The sequence below is a fragment of the Tiliqua scincoides genome, chromosome 5 (genome assembly GCF_035046505.1).
Source record: "Tiliqua scincoides isolate rTilSci1 chromosome 5, rTilSci1.hap2, whole genome shotgun sequence".
Taxonomy (NCBI): Eukaryota; Metazoa; Chordata; class Lepidosauria; order Squamata; family Scincidae; genus Tiliqua; species Tiliqua scincoides.
Genome location: NC_089825.1, coordinates 7,631,661 through 7,645,628, shown reverse-complemented (window position 1 = coordinate 7,645,628; position 13,968 = coordinate 7,631,661). Strand labels below are relative to the sequence as shown.

At 44.6% G+C, this 13,968-nt stretch overlaps 1 pseudogene; it reads right to left on the bottom strand.

The window, feature by feature from the left end:
- Window positions 1-12,089: 12,089 nt before the first annotated feature.
- LOC136654435 (5S ribosomal RNA) lies at window positions 12,090-12,206 on the bottom strand (annotated as a pseudogene).
- Between the last annotated feature and the right edge of the window lie 1,762 nt (window positions 12,207-13,968).

The following is a 13,968-nucleotide window of genomic DNA, read 5'->3' as shown; positions in this document are numbered from 1 at the left end:
CCTGATCCTTAAAAGAGAGTGTAACTGCACCCAAAACAGGTGGTGGTGGTTGTTATAAAGAATATGTATATATCACTTTTCAACCAAAAGGTTCTCAAAACGGTTTACACAACCATGAGAATGAGAAAATAGTTCCCTGTCCAGAAGGAGCTCCAAGTCCAACAAAAGAAAGATACAAAGAAGACACCAGTAACATGTACTGGAAGATATAGTACATTAGGAAAATGAAGACAATTTTCAAAGGACAGTAGTAAACACTAGCCCCATTTGCAGCAGTGATGCTGCTATAAAGTGGGCAGGAATTGTTGATAGAAAAGCTCTCAGACATCAAAGACATTATTGCAAGAGATGTCAGGTGTACAAATAATTCTCCGTGTCCCTGGTGTCCATTCCCACTGTACTAGCCTGACAAACTAAGGGTGCAATCTGTGCTCTGTGCCGGCTCAGGCCCCCCTGTGCCAGCCCAGGAGTGTCACAAGCATGCCATAAAGCACATTTGTGACTACTTGAGAGCTGGCTAGGCCAGCGCAGATGTCCACACTGCCCAAAGATGGTGTGTTTGCACTGGCCCAGGCAGGCCAGTGCATGGAATAGGAGAGGGGAGAGCATCAGAGAGGTGGGGAGGAGTGTTTTGGTTGGGCGAGGGTGGACAGGGAGGCAGCTCAGGCCTGGGACGGGGTGGGACCGGTCACAGTAGCTCACAACAAATCTTAACTCTCATCTCTGGCCTGAGCAGCCTTACATGGGCTGATTGGATTTGAGCCAGCAAATTTGCTGGTGCAGATTCAAGTAGCCCCTTAGGAGTGGCTGGGGCTCGACACAGAGTAAGGGGAAAAATATCCCCTCACCCCCAAGTTGCCCTACAGCTACCTTCTAACCTGCGCTGGATACAGCACAGGCCACTTGGCTTTCCAGAACAGATTAGGATTGGACTGTGTATTGATTTGAGATGCAAGTAGTTATTCCAAGAACAGAGATATAGCAGAGTCCCCTGCTAAATGCCAGAGAAGAAAAAATGTGGTGGACAGATGTGCCTCCAGGAACAGGATGATTAGGAAAAGGCGGATAATGTATATTTTATACCACACTGGCCCCGGCTTTGACTGTACTCAGGGCGAGAAGGAGAGTCAAAACTTATATTATTAATTCTAGGAAAAGCCGTACCTGATCATTGATTAGGATCGGGGCAAGTCAGTTTCTGTAGCTGCCAATTTACAGGTATAAAATGATGACAAATGTATAATCTGCTCCAATAACATGACTATAGCATGACTGTGACTGTCACCAAGTAGGACACTTGGTCGGTTTATTTCTGTTCAGATGAACAAGCTGTGGCCTGTCCTGATCACTGCTGCTCGAGCACCAAAGCAGACTAGAGACAATGTGTGCTGATATCTCTGTGGTGGTTGAGAAGAATCCATGATGATTTAACAGTCACCAGTGAAATGGCTGAGTGTGCCTATGTGGGAGGCCGTAGTCCTGCACACAGGGGTTTAATACCTTTTCTTATCAAGTCCAGAGGCGATTTCACACCCTACTGTCACAAGCTGAGGCATAGTGCTGCTTGAACTACAATTATCGTACCAGATCCTAAACATTTGTCAGGACTGTGAGTCACAGAACCAGGATTTAAAACCAATGCAATTAAAAATGAAGACTATAATCCGTTCTGGATGATGGGATTAAAGGCTTGGATTTCCACACCTAATTGAGAGAACAGACATGAGTTATCTACCCAAATGCAGGTATTTTCTCATTATCCTGTCCCAAAAATACAGCAGTTAGCTGAGCCCTTACTGTTTGTGTTATTTACAGCAAGGTTTGGACTGGGCAAGATTGTTATTATAAACTGTAAATAACAGTTCTCAGTTTTTATTGCCAACATAAAACCAGTACAGGTAGAAAGCTGAATAGCACATGGCATATTATGTAAAAGATATTCACCATAAAACCCGCAACGGACTCATTTATCAATTGTTAATGACTGATTTTCTTCTGTCAATCAAAATAGAGGATGCGGTCTGCTGGTCTTCTAATTAACAGTTTAATTTGGAGACTGTTTGAGCATAATATTCCACTTGTCTGAGAGCTCTTGTATTTCTAAGAAGAGGCATGACTTGAATTATGTTCTGTTGGCTTTCCAGCTTATAAGATTGAAGTGTCACATCAGACAGGCACTTCATGTTGTGTTTGGGTTCCCTGACACCAAATTCCCAGTATAAATCCAATGTGAGCCCCTAACAGCCCGCTCCTATCCTAGACCAGCCTGCATAGTTCGGGGTTCCTATCGCTACATCCGCTGCATCCTGCAGGCTGGCTGGAAGTCAGCCAGGAGAGGCCAGGTCAGCCAGGAGAGGTAAATAAAGAAAAATTTCCTTATCTCTCTAGCTGCTACTGCTTGGTCCCCTATGGGTGGTGGCAACAGCAATGGTGGCAACAGCAGATACTCAGTGTCTCAGGGGTTGGCTGGGTACAGGTTTAGGCTCTAATGTGGTAATGTGCAGGTAATGTGCACCTACGGTAATTACGTAGGTAATGTGCACCTACGGAGCAGTCTCTGCACACATGGCAGTTGAAGCAAGCCAGTCGTGTCCTATGAGAATCGTGTCGTGAGAATGGATGATGGCCGGATCCCAAAGGATCTCCTCTATGGAGAACTCGTGCAAGGAAAGCGCCCTACAGGTAGACCACAGCTGCGATACAAGGACATCTGCAAGAGGGATCTGAAGGCCTTAGGGATGGACCTCAACAGGTGGGAAACCCTGGCCTCTGAGCGGCCCGCTTGGAGGCAGGCTGTGCAGCATGGCCTTTCCCAATTTGAAGAGACACTTGGCCAACAGTCTGAGGCTAAGAGGCAAAGAAGGAAGGCCCATAGCCAGGGAGACAGACCAGGGACAGACTGCACTTGCTCCCGGTGTGGAAGGGATTGTCACTCCCGAATCGGCCTTTTCAGCCACACTAGATGCTGTTCCAGAACCACCATTCAGAGCGCGATACCAGAGTCTTTCAAGACTGAAGGTTGCCAACTACTATCAATGCTGTCCTTTCAAAGACATTTTTTTTAAAATCAAATGTACGTTTCAGCCAGCGTAGGGTGTTTATTTTTACATGTGAATTATTGCACAGGAAACGCAGAATGCATTTTTAATATCATTGTGAAAATGCCCTAAAAGATGCAGCCTTGAGCTTAAACAGGTTTTCTGACAGCAGGCAGCACTTTGTGGGGGCAAAGGGTGAATTGGGTTTTCTGGAATGAGCATGAATGTGTGACGGCTTGAAGAATGTGAGGATATACATGAGAAGTTGAGATGAATAGAAAGAGGGTGTGTTTTTTTAAAAAAACCCAGAAATTTCAATCTACTACATACATTGTTGCAAAGCAGAGTAGCCCTAAGCAATTTTAAAAGTGTGAAAGAAAAACGTATGGCCCAATTCTATCTGCATGGTATGGTGGTGGATCTCTAGGACTTCCTGTGGGGTGCTGCTGTCGGTGCAAGTCCCAGAAGGCAGCATGCCTCCAGCAACAACCTGCAGACCTTCTCTACACTGCCTCGAGATAAGTTTCCCCATTGGGCCCTGGCCGTCTGATTGGTTAATGGGAGGTAGCAGGGACAAGCAGTAGCGGCAGACAGTCGTCTTTTCACCTGATGCCACTTTACAAATCCTGTTGCTGCTGCACCACACCATTGCCCAGTAATCCAGCCAGTGGCTTCCAGGCAGCAGTGGGGGAGCAAGTGGCCACAGCAGACACAGACCCTCCTTCATGTTACTGCACATAGCAGTGGTGATGAAGGAGTACTGTTGCCTGATTCCTTGGCACAATAGTGGGAGGGGGTTGTATGCATGGGGGGGAGTACGTTGTGTGGGGCTTTTAGGGCTCTTGCACTAGGCACACCCCAAAGTTGCAATCACCATTGCATTTGTGAGAATCCCCTGCAATGCAATCATGCAACCCAGGTAAGCCAGGCTGCCTGCTGGCTATCAGGTGCATTGCGTAAGTGCATTCTGGGAGTGGTCAGGGGGCAGGGTGGGAGATAGAAGATCACAGTTTGTTTCGAAAATAGTGCTCTCCCCCCCCATTGGTCCCGGACATGGAAGCGGTGCGTTACATCTCTTCCTGTGATCCTGAACTAAATGGAGAAAGGTTATGGATATCACTGTTATATTGGTAACAGTGGTTATACTTACACGTAACCTAACTATTCAACTCCTAATATGGTCTCCCAGAAAAATGCTGCTCATTCAAAGGAAATGCTTATTTTCCTCTCCTGGACAAATTAGGGAGCATTAATGTTTTCTATTACAATCATCATAGCACAGGACAGAAGTAATTATCATCTGTGCGTAAGCCAGGAAATTATACTTTTTTAAAAGCTGTTCTTACACAAAAGAAGAACAAGATGTGAAATCTGAGCAAATACTTATTCAGAATATAAATCAGAAACAGCAAGGTGGAATTTTACCTACTGCATGACTGAGCACAGTTTTTATGAGAAAGCCACAATTATTGAATACATCATGTGCAATTATATCAGCAAGGGCACCATGCTCCACCTCACTTAATGCCCCATGCTCAAAAGCTTCTTGGAATTTTAAAAATGTGCCTGCAGCAGTCAGCTCAGAAGACTGCTTCAAATGTAACATTTTCCCTAGTTAGTGAGGTTTTTTTTAAAAAAAGGATGTACAGTGATGTCTTCTTTGAAGCGTGGCCTGTAAGTTTATATTTCTTTCAGTAGAAAGCAGCTGCTGCACCTGTTGCCTGTCCAGTCTGTGTAGGGTGGTGGTGAAGAGCCTCAGCTCTGAGCTGAAAGCCCCATGATTCCAGTGTCAATTCACCCCTAAATTCATAAGATGACATTATAAGTAGCTATGTCTGTAGTTCAGTGGCAGAGGACCTGCTCTGCATGCAGAAATCTCAGGTTCAATTTCCAGCACCCCAGCTCTCAAACATTGGAGAGCTGTTGCCAATCAGCATAGACCAGTGATTATTCAACCACTGTGCCATAGCACACTAGTGTGCTGCAAATGGTCCATAGGTGTGCCACAGGAGTTTGGCAGAAAGTAACATATTAGTAGAGTCATTAGGGGATGTGAGCCCCTGGCCGGCAGTGTGGTGTGCCTTGTCAATTGTAAAAAAAATGATGGTGTGCCTTGGCAATGTTTGAAACTTCTCAGTGTGCCATGAGACGAAAAAGAGTGAAAATCACTGGCGTAGACAGTGCTGACCAGATCAGACGGAAAGCTCTTCAACCTCTCCAGACTGAGAGCAAAGTCCAAAGTCCAACTGAAATGTCTGCGTGACTTCCTCTTTGCCGACGATGCAGCTGTCACTACCCACTCTGCCAAAGATCTCCAGCAGCTCATGGATCGTTTTAGCAAGGCCTGACAAGATTTTGGACTGACAATCAGCCTGAAGAAAACACAGGTCATGGTTCAGGATGTGGACTCACCTCCCTGCATTTCAATCTCTGCACATGAACTGGAGGTTGTCCATGACTTTGTGTACCTTGGCTCAACGATCTCCGACACTCTTTCTCTTGATACCGAGCTAAACAAGCGCATCAGTAAAGCAGCTACCACGTTTTCCAGACTCACAAAGAGAGTCTGGTCCAACAAGAAGCTGACGGAACATACCAAGATCCAAGTATGTATCCAAGATACAGAGCTTGCGTCCTAAGTACACTTCTGTACTGCAGCGAGTCATGGACTCTTCGCTCACAACAGGAGAGGAAACTGAACGCTTTCCACATGCGCTGCCTCCGACGTATTCTCGGCATCACCTGGAAGGACAAAGTTCCAAACACAGTCCTGGAACGTGCTGGAATCCCTAGCATGTATGCACTGCTGAAACAGAGACGCCTGTGTTGGCTCGGTCATGTCGTGAGAATGGATGATGGCCACATCCCAAAGGTTCTCCTCTATGGAGAACTCGTGCAAGGAAAGCACCCTACAGGTAGACCACAGCTGCGATACAAGGACATCTGCAAGAGCGATCTGAAGGCCTTAGGAGTGGACCTCAACAAGTGGGAAACCCTGGCCTCTGAGCGGCCCGCTTGGAGGCAGGCTGTGCAGCATGGCCTTTCCCAGTTTGAAGAGACACTTGGCCAACAGTCTGAGGCTAAGAGGCAAAGAAGGAAGGCCCATAGCCAGGGAGACAGGCCAGGGACAGACTGCACTTGCTCCCAGTGTGGAAGGGATTGTCACTCCCGAATTGGCCTTTTCAGCCACACTAGACACTGTTCCAGAACCACCTTTCAGAGCGCGATACCAGAGTCTTTCGAGACTGAACGTTGCCAACACAGAGACAGTGCTGAGCTAAATGGACTGAACTTCCTATGTGCTGCTGCCTGCTTGAGACTATAGAAAAAGAAGACGAGGAATCATGCACTTGATAGGTCACAGTACATGGCTGGTGGGCTGTGTTGGCTTGATAGGTTACAAGCAAATAAAAACAACAGAAGGTTCCTAATGATTAGTCTCATAACAGTTGCTCATCATGGTACCAGCTGCTGGGCATCCAAGGGCTCGGATTTCAGACAGTGAAGGAAGATCACCAGAGGAACCTCCATGTTTGGGGGGAAGGAACCTCTGGCAAGTGGCACCCGTCCTCCTTCCTATCAACACTCACTTGTTCTTCCTCTAACTTTCTGGGCCCAATTTCCACCACTGTCCTGAAGGAAGAGGCAGGAATATAGGAAGGCAGTGGTAGTTGCTGCTCGTCCTCCCTTGCCGATTCACATTGTGAGCCTCAACAGGCAAGCAAGTATTGATGGCAAGAAGAAGAGTTTTTCTTGACCAAGGAACATATCACCGAATGTCAATGACAAATTAAATACATGAGTCACATTTGTTCCATTGTTGTTCCAGTAAGTAATAAACGTGCGCCAATTTTCATTAAAGTGTTCCATTGTTATCTGCCTTCTTTGGTTCTAACATATTGCATTCATTTAACTATAATTGCATATTCATGCAATTTCTTCTTTCATCCTTCAATTGATGGTACAGTATTTTACTTTCCCTCTGGTATTTAGCATGCAGAATTCTTGCAGCTGTAATCAGGTAACAACTCATGGGGTCTATTATTTATTGGCTTCACATGTGTCAGTAAATATTATTAAAGGATCCAGATGCAGATTTATTCCAGAGATTCTGTTAATTACAACAACACTATTAGGCCGGATTTTAAAATATTATTTGTGCTATATTTATTTTGCAATTAAAACACGCATAAACAGCCACAAGGCACAATCAAATAACTAGCCTGACCATTAAAAAGGATATAAATGGAAAAGCCAAACAAAAAAAATCCAGTTAATGGAAAAAACACAAATCAGGCATTAAATATCAAACCAGTAGTATCCACATCAATATCAGTCAAAACATGCATGCTTATCTGGGAATAAGGCCCCAATCCTACTGGGGCCTTGCGCCGTCGGTACCAGGGTTCTGCAGCACAAGGCACCTTATGGTGGCGCAAAAGCCAAGCTGCGGTTGTGTGCTGCCAAGCCACTCCCACAAAAGGTGAGAGGTGCAGAATGCGGCAGTGACTCTGGGAGGTGCCAGTAAGTTGGTGGTGGGACAGGCCTTGGGTGGGCTAGGGGAGTATCGGTACATATTGGGGGAGGAATTGAGGCGGATTCGGCAGCAGCTGCACACCTCAAATCTTATTTGCAATTTTTCTGCCCACTCCCGCTCTGTGGCCCTCCTTGGACTTGCACCAGTTGTGTACAGCTGGCATGGGTTCAAAGAGACCCATAGGTGATTGGGCAGCCAATTGAGATGTAAGAAAAAGTTGCAAATTATAACTGCAATTGCATATTATAACTAAACAAATGCATTATGTTAGAACCAATAGGCTCTCTGATTGCTCTTCTCATCTTAGCAAGCAGCACAGCTTCTATTGGCAGGGCTGCATGCTACAACATGGCCGGGGATAAGATGGGGCAGTTAGTATAATTGACCTCAACAGGACATTTTCAAATGTAGGATCAGACTGTATAACATTTAGGAAAATGCTGACAAAAAGGACAAATCACCAGGTATCTCCCAGAGGTTGTAATTGCCTCACTTTAAAAACAAAACAAAACATTGATTTAAAGGAAAAACCCTAGTTGTTGATACTCCTTTGCTGAAGTGAAACATCTCAAGAGTCTCTATTTCCCAAGTTTTGGTGACAGGTCAGACAACACCTGAACAGGTGAGCCATCAATCATGACATCTGATTTCTGCCAAACAGTTATTTGAATTAAGCTCTATAGACAGATGCAAAGTTTTACCAAGATGCCCAGAGACACCAGGATTAAGGACAAAACCCAGATTCCACTCTAGTGTTTGCATCGCTCACTCCCAAGAGAAAGACCAGCCATTTCTCATTATAATTGAACCTTGAATGCCATCATAAAATTAACTTGTTCTTATGCTCAGTGGATGCTCAGTGCTCAGGGGGTACGGGCATTAAGTACTGTAATGTACCATGTAAGTGGCCCCTCCCATTCGCTGTTGGTTCAAAATACAGCAGCTAGATTACTGATCAGGGCTGGGTATACGAAAAAAACATCTCACCTGTTCTAAACAAACTGCACTGGCTCCTGGACCTTTTCAAGTACAGGAACCTGTATTATACCATTATACCAAGTTATACCAGTGATCTATCAATTTCAGCATTGTTGATTCTGACTGACAGAGCTTGCCTGATTTCAGACAATTTTTTACCTTTTGTGGGGATGTCAGGGATGGAAACTGGGACCTTCTACATGCAAAGTATGAGCTTACCCCTGAGCTAGAGGTAGCTACCCAAAATTCAAGGTGCTGCTCTCCACCTTTAAAGTCCTAAGTAGCTTGAGAGCAGGGTTCCTTCAGTTCCACTTCAGTTCCTACAAGACTGTTCCACTTCAGTTCCTTCAGTTCCTTCAGTTCCACTGCTTCTCTATGAACTTTAATCTTCAGAAGTCCTTCTGGCCTTCAGGGGTCACAGTACAATACTCTCCCTGACTCATGGTTCATCCTGCACCAAGCCCAATGTCTTTTTGGCCAGATGAAGCCCTTTTCAGAGCCCAATCCTGAACCCTCCCAGTGCTGGTGCTGGGTGCCACAAACTTGCTATAAAGCACATTTATGGCTGGAAGAGCAGGGAGTGCTGGTGCTGGGCCTGCACCAGTCAGTTACTGGACCCAATGCCAGCAGGAGGAGGATGCGCCGCTACCAGGGGAAAGTGAAACTGCCGGGCAGTGGTGCAGCCTCTGAGGGGTGGGGGGAGGACCCGGGATGGGAGGGGCGTGGGCCCAGCAGAGCCCTGCTCCACCATATCCTGAACTCTGTATTGGGCTTTTCAGCCCAATACAGAGTCTCTCAAGTTCGTGCCAGCAAAATAGCCAGGGCAACTTGAGAAGCCCCATTGCAGGGCTTGGGGCTTTCCCTGAAGGAAGGGGTAAAGTCCCTTTCCTTACAACATTCCTCTGAGGAGACTCCCAGCAGCTTCTTGGTTCCCACACAGCAGTAGCCACTTTGGCACAGCTGCTCCAGTGGCTGCTGGGAAGCATAGGATTGGGCTGCCCATGTTCTAGAGATTTTAAATCTTTTACAGTACAATCCTATGCACTTCTTCTCAGAAGCAGGTTCTATTATGTTCAATAGGGACTTACTTTAAGAAAGGAGTACATACATACATACATAGACGCTGTTCCAGAACCACCATTCAGAGCGCAATACCATAGTCTTTCAAGACTGAAGGTTGCCAACAAACAATACATACATACATACATACATACATACATACATACATACATACATACATACATACGAACTTTATTGTTGCAAGCGATACAGCAAAAAAATAACAAACAATTTTGGGCAGTGGTATCAGCCTCTCTTAGCTCCAAAATGTATGACCCAGTTGTAATCTCTTCTTCTATCTGGATTAAACATTTTTCAGAATTATTTTTTGATAAGAGCAAATCCCCAGATACCCAACCTGACTTTACTTCTTCTGATCTACCTATCTGGTCCCCTGTGATGCCCATGGAGATTCACAGATAACAGATCAATTGAAATCAGGGAAAACTGCCAGACCAGATCAAATAACACCTGAACTCTTAAAATGTGATCCTGAGCAGTGGGCTCACTTGCTTGTCCCCTTTTTCACAACGATCTAGAACTGGCTTAGTTCCCAAAGACTGGGTCTCGGCAACAATCATCCCAGTTTATAAAAAGAGCAGTCCCAACCTCCCTGCGAATTACCGGCCTATCAGCTTGCTCTCTGTAATAGGCAAAATTTATGCAAAATACCTAAGTAATAAGCTTTCTTCCTGGATCAACTCTAAGGATATCCTAGGTCCTGAGCAATCAGGATTTTGTCGGGGTAAATCAACAATGGATAACTGTTAAATTTTATCTCATCTAGTCCATAAGCAGATTAAGAAAGCCAAGGCAAGACTCTACGTAGAGATCTTCTTTGGTCTAAATTAGCCAGCCTGGGGATTGATAAAAGACTATTGATGTTAATTAAGATCTTATACTCTAACACATCATGTAAAGTCAGGTATACCAGGAGTGGTAACCTAACACACCCCATTGTTATAAACAAAGTGGTTAAGCAGGGATGCATTCTGGCTCCCTGTTCCTGTTCCTGAATGATTTAGCCCCAGCCTTGAAGACAGTGGATGGTCATTGCCCGATACTTGGGTCTTGTCTAGTGCTGCTATTACTGTATGTGGATGATGCAGCTCTAATTTCTCGAACAAGAATTGGCTTAAAACGTCTACTTAATAAATCTATAGAGTATTTTACATCCAACAAGTTACAGATTAACTAAATACAAAATCATGGTGTTTGCCAACAATTGGAAACCATTTAAATGGTCATTTATGGGCAACAAAATGGAACAGGTAAAGTCATTCAGATATTTAGGCATTAATTCCCACTGCAAGCATTCATGGGTTTCTCATCGTAATGCAGTCCTAAATGCATCAAAAATCTCATCCTTTGCAATTTCCCGGTTTTTTTTTTAGCCAAGATAACAGATATGTCCCAGCTACTTTAGAGGTATTCAAGGCAAAGGTACTTTCGCAAGTTCTTTATAGCTGTCCAATCTGGCATAAGGCCTTGAATCATTCAGCTGAGAGCATACAGGCCTCCTTCCTGCGGAGGAAGGTTTTGGCTTGTGATCCTCTTCAATGCTGCCCCGTATGGGCTAATGTACCAGGTTCTGGCTGATCCAGTACTGCCTGTGGAGGTTGCGAATATACTCACCAAGCTCAAATCGATAGGACTAGACACAGCAAGGCTGGGTATGATTAGTTTAAACCAGGGGTCTCCAAACCCCGGCCCAGGGACCAGATGCAGCCCGCAGCAAGTCTCTTTCCAGCCCATGGCCAACCTCTTGTCCCCTGAAAGTCTCTGGCCCACTCAACTGAACATGACCAGAACTGTGCTCTGATTGTGTCTGGAGGGTGTTCTGAGGACCAGAGAGGTGGAATGAACGAGCCCATTTATTCACTCATCTAAGTTCCATCTTGAATTTATTTATTTAAATTGTATATTTAAATTTTTTTCCGGCCCTCCACACTGCACCAGATATTTGATGCGGCCCTCTAGCCAAAAAGCTTGGAGACCCCTGGTTTAAACAAAGCCTACAAGACTGTCAAGGAAAGATTGCTTGATACTGAGCATCAAGAGCTGTTCTGCCCTCTCCATCTGCACATCCCAGTCAGTTTTGGGAAGCCGGCTTCTTTCTTTTATCATCTGCAGTGCCCGCAGGCTCGCAGAGCATTCTCCCTTGCAAGATGTAATGCATTTCCATCATCTCTGCTAACGGGCAGATTTAGTGGCATTCCCTACTCAGAAAGAAGATGTACCTGTGACAGGAACTGTGTGGAGACATTACATCATATATTTTTTTATTGCCCACTGCATGACACCCTCTGTAAGAATTATCTGGCTCCACTGCTGAACAAAATGCAGGGTTGGGAGGATTCATTTAAATTACAAACTCTTCTTTCTATAGAGAAAACTGACTCTCTTGACAAGGTTGCCAACTTTGTTTCTGGGATACTGGTGGTTGGCAACCTTCAGTCTCGAAAGACTATGGTATAAGCCTACAGCACCTGGTATTCCCAGGCAGTCTCCCATTCAAGTACTAACCAGGCCTGACCCTGCTTAGCTTCTAAGATCAGACAAGATTAGGCATGTGCAAGGTAACAGTTGCTGGCAGGATAGAATTCTGCGTCTTCTGCTATATTATGGTGAATGGGCGGAGGGGGTATTGGATGATTATGATTGTTTTATTTTATTTTGTTTGTGTGTTCTGGATGTCTGTCTGTCCTTGTGTATTTCCTTTATCTATGCCAATAAAGGTCTTATGTATGTATGAGTAAGGATTACATCCTTAATCCTCATTTTTGTTTCTCGTATTCTTAATTGCTACTGCACTGTGCCTTGACTGTGTTTTATATGGCTTTGCATATTGTATAGGTTTTACTTATTTGTTAAATGCTGCGAGCCCTTTGGGATGAAGTAGCAGTATGTAAGTATCTAAAATAAATCCCAATCTCTCATATTCAAGACCTTATTGTCGGGGCGACACTGTTGATAACACAAATATCTTGGTAATACAGTATGAAAATGCCTTGGAAATAGAGCAAAAGGTTTTTAGAAGATATGACATTAGTGAGACACTGTATATTTGTATTTTACACTCCATGCAGGCCAAAAGAGCTTCCGCAAAGAAAATTTCCTACATTTTATCTAATGTCTGCTTCAAATAGCAGAACAACAGAAATGAGTACTCAAACAGCAATTTGTGGAGGCCTGCAGAATTTCTTCTCCCTTTCATATCTATGCAGAGTTCTTTGCTCACTTAAGGACTGTAGACATGTATATAAAAAGATTTTCACATAGAACTACCTCTTTTCATTTGGGTACACATTGCTTACCTATCACAACTCAGCAATAATTCCAAATAAGATAATGTGATTAAAGATATAACATGGGTTTAACTTATGGGGCATATTTCTTCTGTACCCAGTCTTTTGTAGAGATGAGGGATTATTAAAATAACTATATTCAGGCAGCAGTGATGGCATCTCTTGAATGAATCTGAATGTGGGAAGGGAAAGCTTGACTTCAGACAAAGAATATAAAACCAGAAGCAGCAGAGGATAAATGATGAAAGCGATCTGTTTAAATGATAAGACATTACAAAAAAGACACCAATCAGCATTTGCAGCAGAGCAAGGGAGGGAAAAATTAATCTGAAACTGAACTGAAAATAGTGTATCTGTGTTCCAGGATATTTACTTACCCATAACCCCCTGGGGGATTGGGCAAAATTCTACTCCACTTGACACTGGGTGTTTTGCCAGATTCCCAGTCCAAGCTTTGCTTAGAGAACTTATGCCCACTTTAAGCTAATTAGCTCCTGTGTTCCCCAACAATGCCCCTATTTCTGCCCTGCAGCACTACTAGACCCCACCAGGGTAGCTCACCTGTTCAACGTGCAAAGGTCCTCCTTCCTCCCCTCTCCTGCCAGCAGCTTCTCCAGCCACTACAGCAACACCTAGGTCCTCAGCAGGTCTTGGGTGTGGCAGCCACACACCAGTCTCCAAAGTCCATTTACCCATCTGTCCTTTAGTCAGTTAGTCCATCAGCAGTTCCAGTAGTCCATCAGCCATTAGTTCCTCAATCCTTTAATCCAGTCTCCTTCCATCCCCAAGCTTTCCTATTACACACCAAACTCTCCCTTCATCAGGTGCTGCTTTTATCCCTGAGAGCCCTATTACCTTCAAGTAGCCCAGGCCTTAACCCTTAAAGGGGACACTGCTGACACCACATTCTGAAGGATCTCTCCAAACTGGCAGAATGGGCAGCAAAATGGCAGATGCGTTTCAATGTAAGTAAGTGTAAAGTCATGCACATTGGGGCAAAAAATCAAAACTTCATATATAGGCTAATGGATTCTGAGCTGTCTGTGAC